Genomic DNA, 16825 nt, shown 5'->3' with positions numbered 1-16825 from the left:
GAGAGTCAGTGCTGACCATCATGTCAAACAGCCACAGCTTCCCAAACTAAAGAAGAATCAGACCAGGAAGGGGGGGAAAGCAGCAGCGACAATAGAAGGATAGCTAGTTGTCACAGGTAAACTTCCATATCTGTGTCCAGTGGCTAGTTCTAGAATTGCAAGCCTTGTTATATTGCACACGTCCTCCTTCCATTCCTCTTTTCTCAAAGCAGCTATCATCTTGCCCGCCCCCCCCCATGCACTAGTGATGAGCATCAGAGGCAGTTGCACCAAAGTGACTCTCAGCCCAGTTCTGCATCCCCCTCTCCCACCTGAACCCAAGGCAGTCTGGACACTTGTTGGCCATCACAAGTCTTAATTTTTAGTAACTCCACTTGGGTTTCTTTCCTCGTGTACCATAGCTTCCTCCCCATGCACTCTAGCAGGGCAGTACAGGAGGCTCCAACCATGTCCCAAGAAGCTTCTTTGCCCCCTGGCAGCACCTTGCAGACATGCACCTTACTGGGAATGTACTAGGTCAATGCTGGTGAGATCTGGCGCTGCCGATCTTGCATAGGTGGCAGCTGATGGGGATCCACCAGGAGAAGCTGGCAGGAAGTGGCTACTGTCCTTTTTCTTGTCTTTTTTGAAGGAGAGGGGGATTTTTTTGGCATTATGATTATTGTCCACCTTCCAGTGGCCAAGTTCAGGGCTGCATTAATAACTGGGGTTAATTGGCTGTCCAGGCAGGTACAGAGCTTCACACCAACCTTAATAGCAAACACTGTGGCTGTATCCAGAGCCTGGATACAAGCTGGGTTTCTCCTGTGCTGGCAAAGTGCTTTCAGCAGGCTCCAGATAGCCATTTCTGGCAGACAGGGAAACAGCACTCCTCAGAGTCCGGATCAAATCTGCACTTCCATTTCGTGTTCTCAGCTTGGAAAAAACTCAACCCAAGCAAATACTTCCCAGGTCTCCTTTCCCTGTGTGGTGCCTGGCGCCCCAGGGGAGGGGATGGCGGGAGGCATTTGGGGGTCACCGAAGGCGAGATCCTTTCTGGATGTATTTAATGGAAATATCTTTCAGGAGGAGAGACCTCCCGACCTTTGCATTAATCTCAGAGCAGGAGATGAATTTCAAGCTGTCCTTGCATATAGTGAAACATAGCTGAAACAGGGTTTGACCTGAATAACCTTTTAATTAGGAAGATAAATTTGTTGTAGCTTGACCTTAGTCCATGTTAGGAACCTGCTAATCATTTGACATGGAGAGCGTATTAATGCTGCACTTAACTTGACCATTGGTTTTATTATCTGGGTTTGGGAGCTTTTTCACTCCCAAAGCATCAATCTATCTGCATCTTGTATGGGGTATTTTTTCTTTCTTTTTTCCTGTTCAGAACATGTAGCACACTGTTGTACTTCTGTTCCCGTCTGCGTAGAGTATTGCCTTAAACAGATCAGTTGTGTTGTGGTTTGTTTTGGGTTTTCTTTTTTCTACCATCAGTTTTATGCATTAATTTATTTAAAAATGTGGGGTTTTTTGAAAAACATGAAACATGTATAATTTTTTTTTTAACATTTCCATTGCAGTATTTATCATTGTTACCGGTTGTGTGTAGTATAACAGAATTAAAATTAAAAAGCATACATATGAAAACCAGCCTGTCCGACTGTCATTGGAGCGAACCGTGGTGAGAGAGTATGAACCACACCATCTCCTCTGAGCCCCCAGCAATCGCAGATACTGAAATCAGGGGGTGCCAGCCTTCACGCCATGGCCAATACCAGTCTGCTTGGGCCCAGTAGAAGCAGCTGGTGTGGAGCTGTGCCGTAAAGCACGGTTAAACCCGCCAGGGCTGGCCAGCCCCCAGCCAGCATTTGGGAAGGCTTCTCCCCAAGGCAGTGGGAAGGCGCATCAGGCGGGACCCAGCCGCTGCATCTGGGCTACGCCTCTCCTCCAGACAGCCACAGAAGCAGAAGGAAGTGCTGCGTCTATAAAACATTGATGGGTGAAATAACCTTTTTCTCCAGCCTTGCAGCCATTTCTGCCCCTTGAAGCTGTTGGCACGAGAGCTGAGCACTGATTTTAGAGTCCAACATCAGCAGCTGGAAACCCCAGGGACTGCTAGGGACAGGGGACAGCCACGGGGGACCACTGGCTCATGCTGGCAACTGACCCAGTGCAGGGTGAGTCCCCCCACAACTAAGAGGCTCAGACCCCACCTCTCTGCAGAGTGGTGCTCCCCAGATCTGTGCCCTAGGATGCTCTGAGGCCACAGGGGTGGGGAGGGGGAAGCATCACTGACATCCCCATGTCCACCCTTCCCCCCCAGCCTCCCACTGGCTCCCAGGAGGGAACAGGGCTGATGGAGAGCCTGAGCCCGGCTCAACAGAGACCAGCAAGGTGTGAAAATCAACAGCAACTTGTTTTCTTCATTCCAGCAGCACATTAATCACGTTTGCCTGGATGCATTCGGGTACCCCAGGCTGCCCAGCCCCACCGTCCCTTGCAACAAAAAGAGCAGGGCTCGGCAGCCCTTCGGGGGGATGGGTTGGCATCCACCCTGCTGAGATGGACACGGGTCTTCATCAGTCATCCCCAAAAATGTGGCAGCAGAGGGGTTGGGCTTCTGAGAGCCCTCATGGGGCTGGAGCCAGGAGCACAGCGGGGCTCTGAGTCAGCACTGTGTGACAAGCCAAGCCAGAGCAGGGTTTCTGCTCAGCTCCCCATCTTGGAGAAAAGCAAACCTGGTTCATGCAAATCCCTCCCTGGCATAACCCGGCTGCCTCTGCGCTGAGATAGATGAGGATCACTCACTCCAACTGCAGAGCCCATCGCAGCACTCAGGACAGGAGAGCAAACAAGCCACACAGGGTCACCTAAATCCAGCTTTTTAATTTAAAAGGGCAGACAGAGCAGGCGGTAATTCCCCTGGCTACTCCAGCAGGCTGGGCCAACAGTGCATGGTGCTGTGCGCTGGGCACTGGCTGCACAGGTGCGGTGCTGTGTGCACACAGCTGGGTTGCTGCAAGATTTCCAAAGAAATATGGGAGAGAGGGGCTGGAAAAGCAACAATTGCTGGTCCTGCACCTCCCAAAATAAAATTATCTTGACTAGAACCAGCTGAAACTGTTTCCTACCATTGTTAAGCTAATTGCCTGCAGGAGGGGAGGAAGCCCAGAGCCAGGAAAAAGCCAGGAGGGTGCAGCTGTGCCCATGGAGCGATGCAGGCAGTAATTGCTGTGCCCTAGTCCAGGACCTACTATTCTTGGGAGTGCAGCCACAGGGCTGACAGCCACCAAATCCCCCTGCTCTTACACTATGACATCACCAATGGCATAAGCACCACCCTGGGCTGGCAGAGCAGTGGCACCAGGGTCCCGTTCCCTTTCCTGAGTGGACTAGGAGCCGCCAGCCCCACGCAGTGCTGCTGATCCAGTGGGGCACCCCGGGACCCTCCAGGACTCTGAGCGCTCCTGTCCCAGTGGGCTGCTGCACCATGTTCCTCTTTGCCCAAAAACACAAGACCCCCCGTCAGCACTTACACTGACTCCTACTGGCTGCCATGCTCTGTCAAAAAGACCATCCAAGAGCAGGCTCCACTGCGGCTCTGGAAAGAAAACAAGTTTGTGATGCATGTAAATGCCACAGGAGAAGGAAACCTTGGGGGGGTGCCTTGCTGTATGGCTGTAACGGGGGGGGGAGGAGGGGTCATGCTCCCTGGTTAGCAAAGCGTTTGACACCCCACAGCCTGTGCTCGCTGGCTTCTTGTCCCCTGGAGCTGCACTCTGCGGTGGCTTCGGGCTTGCAGGGCAGGCGGTCGTCGGTACAAGCTCTCACATGTCAGCCCTGTCCATCAGTAGGTTTCAGAGTGCTCAGGGGGCAGGATCTTGCTGAGGAAGGGGAAACTGAAGCAGTGGCAGGGCTCAGCTCAGGGCTGATGCATGACACGATGGTGATGGGGGAGCAGATCGGGTGGCTCTGAGAGCTGCTCCAACACACAGCTCGCAGGCTTCGCTCAGCTCTGACTGGGGGGGCCTCCATGCCAGGGGGACCCTGTGGGGGCCAGGGGGAGATCTGAGCACTGCAACACCTCTCCCAGCCCTGGTCCTGGAGGAATCCCTGAGCCGTGGCCTCGCTGTGGGGGGATGTCTGTGGGAAATCGCATGTATGCTGTGGAAGTGCAGCTCTCCCCACATGGGCTAACAAGCATGCAGGCTCCAATGCGAAGCACACTGCAAACCGGCTCATCTCTTGCAGCCTCGTTAGCCTGTGCATTTTAATGAGGGATCCAGCAGAGAGCATGGAGAGGGATGACACTGCTGTGCAGGGACAGAAATGGCTCATGCAACCAGGGCACCTGTCTGCCCTGCAAGACCCCAGCCCTCTTGGGCTTTGTCAGCTGTAGGAGATTGGCTTCGTCCTGTAACTCACTTCCCAACCTCTGCTGGCCCCATACCTGGCAGCCCCAGTGCACCCACCCCATCTCCCGCTCTGCAAAGTGCTTGGATGTCTACGGACACCCTGGATGCAGGGGGAAAGGAGCCAGTGATGTCTGGCCATCCTCTGTCCCCCAGTTTTGGGTGAGTGGGAAGCTTTGGTGGGGGGGAAATCACGGTGCTGCTACAACCCCCATGACCACCCACTGCAAAGAAGGGGGGCTTGGCACTTGTGGCAGGTCTCCGGCATTAGACCCTGCTCGGTAATCAGCTTCACTGTGTGCCCCAACACTCGCGAAGGCACGCACTGCCACATGGCCCGGGCATCTCTCCCCACTCACTGCTGTCTCTAGGGATTAACGATGCCCCCAGTGCAAAATCTGGCAAGCCAAGGTCAGCCCCAGCAGTGATGCAGGAGTACTACAGGAATGCCATCAACCCCACTGGCTGGCAAGGTCTGAAGGTACCTCTGAGGTCCCAACCATTCCCCTTACCCAGCATCACACAGGGCATGTCCCCATGGGCCATGGGGATGGGGGGCTGAGGATAGTGGGAGCGGCTCTGTTCATCCACCCTTTTGCATCCTGTGTTCCCCCACACAGTGGTGAAGGGACCCTCCCTCAGCATCTGCACTCGTGGATTTGCCGCGGCCGCCCGTCCCCATCCCCGCACTGAGACTGTCCCGGTCCCAGGGATGTCTGCAGCTCCCCCAGGGTCACTACCCCGGTGGCCCCTAAATACCCCCTGGTGGTAGGTGCTGCCTGGGGGACACCCTCCTGGCACACCATAGCAGGGATGAGTGGCCGACGGGCTGAAAGCGGTAGGTGTAACCTCCATCACAGATCCTTAACAAGGACTCTGGGAGCAGCAGAGCATTGGCCCCGTGGCATTGCATTTCGGGGAAAGGGGGAAAAGTCAGGATACTCCGGCTGTCCCCCCACATCCCTGGCACCACAGGACAACCCTGCCTGTCGCTTTTGTGTAGCAGATAAGTACAACACAGTTTTTGTCAAAGAGGACAGATACATCACCTGGAGAATGGGTCCCTACAACAGCACAGCCTGGAATAAGCACTCCTTCTACCTCTGTCATGGTTTAAAGCCAGTTGGCAACCAAGAACCACACAGCTGCTCACTCACCCTCCCCCGCCCCGGTGGGATGGGGGAGAGAATTGGAAGGGCAGAAGTAAAAAAACTCGAGGGCTGAGATAAAAACAGTTTAATAATTGAAATAAAACAATAATAATAATAATAACAACAACAACAACAATAATAAATTGTAATTAAGAGGAAAACAACAAGAGAGAGAAAGAAAGAGGAAAAAAACCCAAGAAAAACAAGTGGTGCAGCTGCTTACCACCTGCCGACGGAAACCCAGCCAGTCCCCAAGCAGTGATCGCTGCCCACCAGCCAACTCCCCCCAGTTTACATACGAGCATGACGTCATATGGTATGCAATACCCCTTTGGCCAGTTTGGGTCAGCTGTCTTGGCTACGCCCCCTCCCAGCTTCTGTGCACCTGGCAGAGCATGGGAAGCTGAAAAGTCCTTGACTAGAAAAAACACTACTTAGCAACAACTAAAACATCAGTGTGTTATCAACATTATCCTCATACTAAATCCAAAACACAGCACTAGGAAGAAATTTAACCCTATCCCAGCCGAAACCAGGACAGTATCCACCCCTTATTCCATACCATCTACGTCATGCCCAGCTCTCACATTTTCCAATATATTACAATTAATCACCACCACCTTTCTTGTCTTTTCATATATACACACAGATATCATTCCCTTAGTCTAAGGGCAATCCCTCTAAAATGTCCATTGAGTTCTTTTAGGCCATGACTTTGGGCTCCATCTGCCATAAAAGTCTTTCAGGGCAGAAGAGATGTTGTGTGGTGTTGGATTGTTGCATCCTGAAGCCAGCTGTGGTTCCATTATCGCTGCGCTCATCCGGTTCTATCATCGTTGCACTTTGCTCGGTTTCATCAGAGTTCATTCTTCATTAATCTGGGTGATTTTTACTACAATACTGTAGATATGACATAAAGCAACCATAGAAGTGATGACATAGAGTATTATATAGCAATTAACATCATACAATTCAGTTCATTGGCTATTTTCACCCAAAATCAAATCCCCTTGAGGTACACACCGGACTGCCCCATCCTTTTGCATTACCCGCCAAGTGCACCCAGGTCCTTCAGCAAAAGCAATCCCACGGATGGGTTTTCCCTTGCCAGAGGCAGGAGTAACCCAGACTGTCTTCCCCAGCATATTTCTTATGTGCACGACAGGGACTTTATCCCCATCTACAGTACGTAAGAGTCTTGATTGGGCAGGGCCAGCTCGATTAACAGATCCCCTGGTGTTGACTAACCAGGTGGCTTTTGCTAAATGGGTATCCCAGTGCTTGAATGTCCCACCACCCATTGCCCTCAGCATAGCCTTTAGCAGTCCATTGTATCGTTCGATTTTCCCAGAGGCTGGTTCATGGTAGGGGATGTGATATACCCACTCAGTGCCATGCTCTTTGGCTCAGGTGTCTATGAGGGTGTTTCGGAAATGAGTCCCGTTGTCTGACTCAATTCTTTCTGGGGTGCCATGTCGCCATAGGACTTGCTTTTCAAGGCCCAGGATAGTGTTCCGGGCGGTGGCATGGGGCATGGGATATGTTTCTAGCCATCCGGTGGTTGCTTCCACCATGGTGAGCACATAGCGCTTGCTGTGGCGGGTTTGTGGGAGTGTGAGTCAATCTGCCAGGCCTCCCCATATTTGTATTTCAACCATCATCCCCCATACCAGAGAGGCCTTACTCGCTTGGCTTGCTTGATTGCAGCGCATGTTTCACATTCATGGATAACCTGTGCAATAGCGTCCATGGTCAAGTCCACCCCTCGATCACGAGCCCATCTATATGTTGCGTCTCTTCCTTGATGGCCTGAGGCATCATGGGCCCACCAAGCTATAAATAATTCACCCTTATGTTGCCAGTCCAGATCCACCTGAGCCACTTCAATCTTAGCAGCCTGGTCCACCTGCTGGTTGTTTTGATGTTCTTCAGTGGCCCGACTCTTGGGTACGTGAGCATCTACGTGACGTACTTTTACAGCCAGGTTCTCTACCCGGGCAGCAATATCTTGTCACAACGCGGCAGCCCAGATGGGTTTACCTCTGTGCTGCCAGTTGTTCTGCTTCCACTGCTGCAACCACCCCCACAGGGCATTTGCCACCATCCATGAGTCAGTATAGAGATAAAGTACTGGCCATTTTTCTCATTCAGCAATGTCCAAGGCCAGCTGGATGGCTTTCACCTCTACAAACAGACTCGATTCACCTTCTCCTTCAGCAGTTTCTGCGACTTGTCGTATAGGACTCCATACAGCAGCTTTCCACCTCCGATGCTTTCCCACAAGGCAATAGGACCCATCAATGAACAGGGCATATTGCTTCTCGTTTTCTGGTAGTTTATTATACAGTGGGGCCTCTTCAGCACGTGTCACCTCCTCCTCTGGGGATATTCCAAAATCTTTGCCTTCTGGCCAGTCCGTGATCACTTCCAAGATTCCTGGGCGACTGGGGTTTCCTATTCGGGCCCGTTGTGTGATCAGTGCGACCCACTTACTCCACGTAGCATCGGTTGCATGATGTGTAGAGGGGACCCTCCCTTTGAACATCCAGCCCAGCACCGGCAGTCGGGGTGCCAGGAGGAGCTGTGCTGCAGTACCAACCACTTCCGAAGCAGCTCGAATCCCTTCATATGCTGCCAATATCTCTTTCTCAGTTGGAGTGTAGCGGGCCTCGGATCCTCTGTATCCCCGACTCCAGAACCCTAAGGGTCGACCTCGAGTCTCCCCTGGTGCTTTCTGCCAGAGGCTCCAGGTAGGGCCATTCTCCCCGGCTGCGGTGTAGAGCACATTCTTCACATCTTGTCCTGCCTGGACTGGCCCAAGGGCTACTACATGAACTCTCACTCGTTTAATTTGATCAAAGGCTTGTCGTTGCTCAGGGCCCCATTTGTAATCGTTCTTCTTCCGGGTCACTTGATAGAGAGGGCTTAAAATCAGGCTGTAATTTGGAATATGCATTCTCCAAAAGCCCACAACGCCTAAGAAAGCCTGTGTTTCCTTTTTGCTAGTTGGTGGGGACATGGCTGTTATTTTGTTGATCACATCCATTGGGATCTGACGACGTCCATCCTGCCATTTTATTCCTAAAAACTGGATCTCCTGTGCAGGTCCCTTGACCTTACTTTGTTTTATGGCAAAACCGGCCTTCAGAAGGATTTGGACTATTCTCTCCCCTTTCTCAAAAACTTCTGCTGCTGTGTTGCCCCACACGATGATGTCATCAATGTATTGCAGGTGTTCTGGAGCCTCACCCTGTTCCAGTGCAGTGTGGATCAGTCCATGGCAAATGGTAGGGCTGTGTTTCCACCCCTGGGGCAGTCGGTTCCAGGTGTACTGGACGCCCCTCCAAGTGAAAGCAAACTGTGGCCTGCACTCTGCCGCCAAAGGGATTGAGAAGAACGCATTAGCAATGTCAATTGTGGCATACCACTTGGCTGCCTTTGACTCCAGTTCGTATTGAAGATCTAGCACGTCCGGCACGGCAGCATGACTACGTTCAGGCCACGATAGTCCACTGTTAGTCTCCACTCACCATTGGACTTTCGCACTGGCCATATGGGACTGTTAAAGGGTGAGTGAGTCTTGCTGATCACCCCTTGGCTCTCCAGTCGACAAATCAGCTTATGGATGGGGATCAGGGATTCTCGGTGCGATATTGCTGCCGGTGCACCATTGTGGTAGAGATCGGCACCTGTTGTTCTTCAACCCTCAGCAACCCCACAACAGAAGGGTCCTCTGAGAGACCAGGCAAGGTGGACAGCTGTTTAATTTCCTCTGTCTCCAGGGCAGCTATACCAAAAGCCCACCGGTACCCTTTTGGGTCCTTGAAATACCCTCTCTTGAGGTAGTCTATGCCAAGGATGCACGGAGCCTCTGGGCCAGTCACAGTGGGGTGCTTCTGCCACTCATTCCTGGTTAGGCTCACTTTGGCCTCCAATACAGTTAACTCTTGGGATCCCCCTGTCACTCCAGAAATACAAATGGGTTCTGCCCCTTTATAGCTTGATGGCATTAGGGTACACTGTGCACCAGTGTCTACTAGAGCCTTATACTCCTGTGGGTCTGATGTGCCAGGCCATCAAATCCACACAGTCCAGTAAACCCGGTTGTCCCTTTCCTCCACCTGGCCGGAGGCAGGGCCCCTCTAGTCCTGGTCATAGTACTCGTTACTCACTTCTTGTAGATGCGAATCAAAAGTCCCTTTATTAAGATCGGAAGTAAAATCAGGCCTTCTACTCTGTCTGGGGAACTGCTCGCTGGAAACTGGAGCAGCATTTTGTCTGGGAGAACCCCCTTGTGTGATTGTTTTTCATTGCAACTCACGTACCCATGCCTCTAGGGTCAAGGTAGGTTTTCCATCCCACTGCCTCATGTCCTCTCCGTGGTCACGCAGGTAAAACCACAGGGTGCCCCGGGGTGTGGGACGCTGTCTCCTAATGCCTGAGATACTGGTCCGTGGAGGTGGGGAGTTGGACATATCCTCTTCGAGTTGCTGGACCTCCTGGCACAGTTTTTCCACAGCCGAGACAAGGGAGGAAGAGAGACTTTCTTCATACTGCCGGAGTTGGCCAGCCAATTCATCCACTGTTTGTTCCTCTCCGTCTTTCCAGGTCTTTACTGCCAATGAGTTTGCATACAACGCTGGTGCACTCCGTACAAACTTCCGCCACGTGGGTCGCGTGCATTTGACTTCATCTGGGTCTTTGGATAACTGCTTGTTTTTCAGGTCATCATAAATCACCTCCAGCATGGCTAATTCCCTCAGGTACTGGATACCTCTCTCCATGGTGGTCCACTTGCCTGGGTGGCATATAACATCTTCCTTGAAGGGATACCTTTCCTTCACGCCTGACAGGAGTCGCCTCCAGAGGCTGAGGGCCTCTGTCCCTTTTCCAATTGTTTTGTCAATGCCCCCTTCCCTAGAAAGGGATCGCAGCTGCCTGGCTTCCCTACCCTCTAATTCCAGGCTACTGGCCTCGTTATCCCAGCATGGGAGCAGCCACGTGATAATGTGCTCGCCTGGACGACGACTGAAATCTTTCCGCATATCTCACAGCTCACTCAGGGATAGGGATTTGGTGGTTACCACCTTGTTTATGAGTTCTTCCAATTCCTCCTTCCCGAGCAGCAGCTGCCTCTCTTCTTCCTGCTCTTCTCGTGATGGCCCTGCTATGGAGTAGACTGCCTCGTACACTTCTTCCTCCTGCTCCCTCTTAGAAGGAGCTTCTTCATCCCTTTCTTAACGAGCTGACTTTCGCTTCCAGTACTTCTTCTTGTGTATAGGGGCGACTGATATCAGCACGGGTTGGTTCTCTAGTTTAGCTTTAGTGCCTGTCACCAGGGTTGGAGTAGCCGCAGTGCCTCTCGCCAGGGTTGGAGTAGCCGCAGTGCCTGTTGGTTTGTTTTCCCTCTCTTCTCCCTGAGGGTGCTGCACAATACCGAGCAGTGTTTGGCAAATAGTAGCCAGGGCCCAGCACAATGCAATAAGTTGTGCCTCTTTGGAATAACAGTGGCATTTTTTTTTCTAGCATTCTATCACTTCATCAGAATCCTGTAGTTGTACGGGAGTGAAGTTCCAGACCATTGGGGGTGAGAAGTTCTCTAAGTACCTGCCCGTATTCTCCCACGTGCCATGCCACCCATGACCATCCAGCCTCAGGGCAGATCTCTGGGTGATTTTTTTAAATAGTTGTTTAACTCTAAACAAGACCTGAAACACATTCAGGAGACATAGCAATAGGAGCATGCTGGCTTGAACATCCCAAGGATATTCAAAATTCTCGAAAGCTGGTGTAACTAGCCTGAAGGAGAAAGGGAAGGTGAAAGAACGGGGGAAAGCATCCCCCTCTGTCTTCCCCATAGTTTGGTTCTCCGAGGAGAAAAGGTGGAGTGTTATTATTAATAATTTCCGAGAGATGGCGCCCAAGGTACAGAGATAACAGCAACACCAAATAAAGATACCAAATCAGTTTTTTTACCAATAATATTATCGTATCAGAAGCCGATGTTACACAGTACAGCAAAGTGATAATCCTGACCCATCTCCCAGAAGTGATAAACAGCATCGCAGGGAATACATACTGCAAGTAAGGATTTACATAACACAACCATGCGAACAAATAAAACAACATTGTGACCAGCGACTATTAAATGCTTGTAAGAAATTTATTTTAACATGCTCTGGTCAGATCTGTCATTATCTCAACCCTTCATGCCCCATGTTGGGCGCCAAAAAGGACTGTCGTGGTTTAACTGCAGTCGGCAACTAAGCACCACACAGCCGCTTGCTCACCCTCCCCACCCCGGTGGGATGGGGGAGACAATCGGAAGGGCAGAAGTAAGAAAACTCGTGGGTTGAGATAAGAACAGTTTAATACTTGAAATAAAATAATAATAATAATAATAACAACAACAACAATAATAATAATAAATTGTAATGAAGAGGAAAACATCAAGAGTGAGAGAGAGAGAGCGAGGAACAAAACCCAGGAAAAACAAGTGATGCAACTGCTCACTACCTGCCGACGGAAACCCAGCCAGTCCCCAAGCAGCGATCGCTGCCCCCCAACCAACTCCCCCCAGTTTATATACTGAGCATGACGTCACATGGTATGGAATACCCCGTTGGCCAGTTTGGGTCAGCTGTCTTGACTATGCTCCCTCCCAGCTTCTTGTGCACCTGGCAGAGCATGGGAAGCTGAAAAGTCCTTGACTAGGGAAAACACTACTTAGCAACAACTAAAGCATCAGTGTGTTATCAACATTCTTCTCATACTAAATCCAAAACACAGCACTATACCAGCTACTATGAAGAAAATTAACTCTATCCCAGCTGAAACCAGGACAACCTCCCCCTCCTGCTCAAGGTAGGGTCCGGCCCCTCCTGCCCCCCAAACCGGAGCCTCCAGCACCTCAGGCTCCATAGTGAAAGGGTGGCAATCCTGCAAAGGTTTGCCATCACTCCTTGCAGGAGACGAGGATGGAGACCCTCCTGCACAGCATATCTGTGATGTGCCACCCAAAACCCACCTGCCTCATTCAGTCCGGTAACTACCCTCGCCCTGCCCCTGTGCTTCGTCTGTAGCTATCCCTGTGCCGTGCCAGCAGCTGTCCAGGTGACGGGCTGGTTGCTCCTCCTCATCCTTTACCCTCGCCATCCCTTTGCTTGCAGAGGGAGGTGGCCACCGACATGCTGCGCAGGCTGTCGCGGCTCTTGCCCCTGTCCCTGCAGCCCATGTACACCATGATGGGGTGGGGACCCTTCCAGGGCTACTACAGCCCCTGCTCTGGGCACCACTACTGCCTGTGAGGGATGGACTACTACATTGATGGGGCCCCCCACCATCAGAAGGCATCTCCACACACTAGCAGAGAGGACTTTAAGGTTGGGATGGCTTGCCTTGCTTGGGGTGGCTTGCCATGGGATGGGATGGGTTGGGTTGGGATGGACATGACCCCCCTTGTCCTCGTGGCCACTGCTCACCTCCACTATCTCTTGCAGGAGTATCCTGTGCTGCAGTTACAGCCCCAGAGCAATGGTCTGTGCATCTACACATCACCCCAAGCCATCCTCCCTGTACACAAGCCCTAGGTGCAGACAGGTTCAGTGGGGGGAGCGCTCCAGGCAGGGTGCCCTGGGGGGAAAAGCCTATTATTTTTTCCTAACACCAGCCAGCCACTAGGTCTCTTTTCATTAGATTTTCATGCAAAATTGCTCAGAGGGTTATTCTGGGGGCAATGGTACGGACTGCAGACCCCAAGGGGTAACAGGTCCCATCACGGTGCCCATGCAGGCAGCGATGCAGCTGCTGCACCTCCATCTCGCAGGCTAAGTGGACATAACTGGGGAGGGCAGGATGCCATTATGATGCTGGGTTCTGGCATGTGTTGTTGCCACCCGTGGAGAAGCAGTCACCAAATTTACTCCCAGGGCTGGTGTTTCCAGCACGGGTTCATGGAAGGCAGGTCCTGCTTGACCAACCTGATCTCCTTCTATGACCAGGTGACCCGCCTAGTGGATGAGGGAAAGGCAGTGGATGTGGTCTACCTGGACTTCAGTAAAGCCTTTGACACTGTCTCCCACAGCATTCTCCTAGAGAAGCTGGCGGCTCACGGCCTAGACAGGTGCACTCTTCGCTGGGTAAAAAACTGGCTGGATGGCCGAGCCCAGAGAGTTGTGGTGAACGGAGTTAAATCCAGTTGGTGGCCGGTCACGAGCGGTGTTCCCCAGGGCTCAGTACTGGGGCCGGTCCTGTTCAATATCTTCATCAATGATCTGAATGAGGGGATCGAGTGCTCCCTCAGTAAGTTTGCAGACGACACCAAGTTGGGCGGGAGTGTTGATCTGCTGGAGGGTAGGAAGGCTCTGCAGAGGGACCTGGACAGGCTGGATCGATGGGCCGAGGCCAACTGTATGAGATTCAACAAGGCCAAGTGCCGGGTCCTGCACTTCGGCCACAACAACCCCAGGCAACGCTACAGGCTTGGGGAAGAGTGGCTGGAAAGCTGCCCAGAGGAAAAGGACCTGGGGGTGCTGGTTGACAGCCGGCTGAACATGAGCCGGCAGCGTGCTCAGGTGGCCAAGAAGGCCAACAGCATCCTGGCCTGTATCAGAAATAGTGTGGCCAGCAGGAGCAGGGAGGTGATCGTGCCCCTGTACTCGGCACTGGTGAGGCCGCACCTCGAATACTGTGTTCCGTTTTGGGCCCCTCACTACAAGAAGGACATGGAGGTGCTGGAGCGCGTTCAGAGGAGGGCAACGAAGCTGGTGAAGGGCCTGGAGCACAAGCCTTATGAGGAGCGGCTGAGGGAACTGGGACTGTTTAGCCTGGAGAAGAGGAGGCTGAGGGGAGACCTCATCGCGCTCTACAACTACCTGAAAGGAGGTTGTAGTGAGGTGGGTGTTGGTCTCTTCTCCCAAGTAACTAGCGATAGGACAAGAGGAAATGGCCTCAAGTTGCGCCAAGGGAGGTTTAGATTGAACATTAGGAAAAATTTCTTTACTGAAAGAGTGGTCAGGCCTTGGAACAGGCTGCCCAGGGAAGTGGTGGAGTCACCATCCCTGGAGGTATTTAAAAGACGTGTAGATGAGGCCCTTAGGGACATGGTGTAGTGGGCATGGTGGTGTTGGGTTGACGGTTGGACACGATGATCTTAGAGGTCTTTTCCAACCTGTATGATTCTATGATTCTATGATTCTATGATTCTATGATTCTATGCTTGGTCTTATCCTGCAGTCCTTGGGACTGTATGGCACCTGAAATCTTGCTGGCACCCCTAAGCCCGACTGCATGTAGCTTAGCATCTCTGAGATTTTGGGGCCACATCAGTTTCCTGTGCTGCTCTTGTATTTTCTGTCATTGTCGCTTGCTCTTCTTATCCAAGAACCTGTTCCCTGGTCACGCTGTTCTTCCTGCAGTAATCAGCCCTGTCCTTCACCCACTGCAGGTCCGGCAGCACCTTTTAATCCCCATGTGTTTACCTTTAAGATGTCTCCATTGCTGAGGCAGCTCTTTTCCTGGAACAGCCCTGGGGAAGCAGCGAGGGGAGAGGGGAGCCTGTTCAACAAGGTTAGTCATCACTCTGCTACTGCATCAACCCCCACGTTCCAAAATTAGGCTTCAGGCTTGCAGAAAACATGCAATTGGCTTTAAATTCCTGAGCCCAGAAACTAAAACCAAACAACAATGAGAACAAACAGGGAGCACTGGCTTCCCCATAGATGTCCCTATGCCTGAGCCTCAGTGAGATGCTTCTCAAAGTCTTCTCCGCTGAGAAACAGGCAGATTTGCTTGGACTTGAATGGCTCTGCAAATGAAGGTTTTAGGAAAATGACAGCGCAAGGGTGAGTGGGTGTTTGCAGGGTGGGAGACCTGCTGGAAGCAGCTCGCTGAGATGGCCATGCCAAGGAGCTTCAGCTCTTCTGCCTGGGCTTTGCTTTGGTCTCAGCACCCAAAGACACACCCCAAAGTGGATGGGGGCAGCTGTGTGTCTGCTGCTTGCCCCTAAGCGATGCTGGCAGCCAGAAGCAGGTTTTCTGCTCTTCCTCACCAGAGTTTCATCCTCCCATGGCTGATTGATAACTTTATCTCCTCTCTTAGGTGGGACACAAGCCACTTCAAGAAGACAGGAGGAGTCCAGAGAGGCAGCTACACCATCCACCCCGAGTTTGCCTCGGAGGCTTACTCTGCCCCCATGGCACTGGTGAAGAAAAAAAATGGGCTTTCATTAAAACTGGCTTGAGCAACCGTTCCCCTTGGATCCTTTCCTACAGGCTGGGGAAGTCCCCAGGAAAGGGGGATAAACTTTAGCGACTGCTGGCTTGGTGTGCACTTTAACAACCCTCAGGGGCTGGTGTCCTGCCACCACCCGCAAGCTGGAGACCAAGAAAGCCTGCAAGAAAAAGCTGTCAGAGCATAGTAACAGAGCCAGAAATAAAAGTAGTTGTTGATACCCGTGTTTGTCAGCTTCACTCTGGGCTGCTTAGGGTGTGCTTGCTTTTGCCGAGTTATCCAGGAAGAGCTGCCATCCATCTGGGAGGCCGAGCACTGACATGGGCTAAATAAGGAGGGGGATTTGAAAGCAGCACATAATTAATGAAGGCATGAAATACCCTTCTCAGATGAACATCTGGGAGCCCAGTGTCAGTGGGGAACACCACCCAGGGCCTCCCACACATGCTTTGGATCATAAACCCACAGGGCTGCGGTCCTCACAGGAGGGATGCTCCAGCATGGAGCCATCTGGGTCTCCACATCCCCATGGGGCAGCACAACTGCCAAGCTGTGCCCACCCCAAGCAGCACCTGAACCCCACTTGGTGCAGAGAAAGCCCCATGAAAACCTCATCCCCTGGCAGCTGGATGACTCAGGGCATCCCAGTGCAGGCCCACCACTGCCAAACCCCAAGTGTCCCCAGCATAGCCCCAGGGGTACCAACCCCCAAGTGCCCCCGGGCATCCCCAGCTGTACCAACCCCCGGAGCGGCCCCGCTGCCACCAGCCCGGGCTGGTGCTGCCGCCGCCGGGGGAGCGGCGGGGGCGGGCGGGGGCCGAACTACATCTCCCAGCGGGGAGCGCCGCGCCGGGGCGGGCCGGGGGGGCCAGGCCGGGGCGGTGGGATGTGCCCAACCCCGGAACCGCTGCGGGCCGCCGGGTGCGCTCAGCCCCGGTGCCCCCCGCCCCGTCCCCGGTGCCGCGCAGAGCACAGCCGTGGCCCGGCGTCGCCGGTAAGTTTGCCGGCTCCCGGGGCTGCCCCCCCGGGGAAGGATGCTGT

General features: G+C 52.7%; 1 pseudogene; it reads left to right on the top strand.

Annotated features, from left to right (window-relative positions):
* The first annotated feature begins 3481 nt into the window (after positions 1-3481).
* LOC142074956 (sperm microtubule inner protein 6-like) lies at positions 3482-15794 on the top strand (annotated as a pseudogene).
* The last annotated feature ends 1031 nt before the right edge of the window (positions 15795-16825 follow it).

Source organism: Calonectris borealis, chromosome W (assembly GCF_964195595.1).
Source record: "Calonectris borealis chromosome W, bCalBor7.hap1.2, whole genome shotgun sequence".
Taxonomy (NCBI): Eukaryota; Metazoa; Chordata; class Aves; order Procellariiformes; family Procellariidae; genus Calonectris; species Calonectris borealis.
Note: the sequence above shows the minus strand (reverse complement) of the source record. Positions and strands in the feature narration are given on the sequence as shown.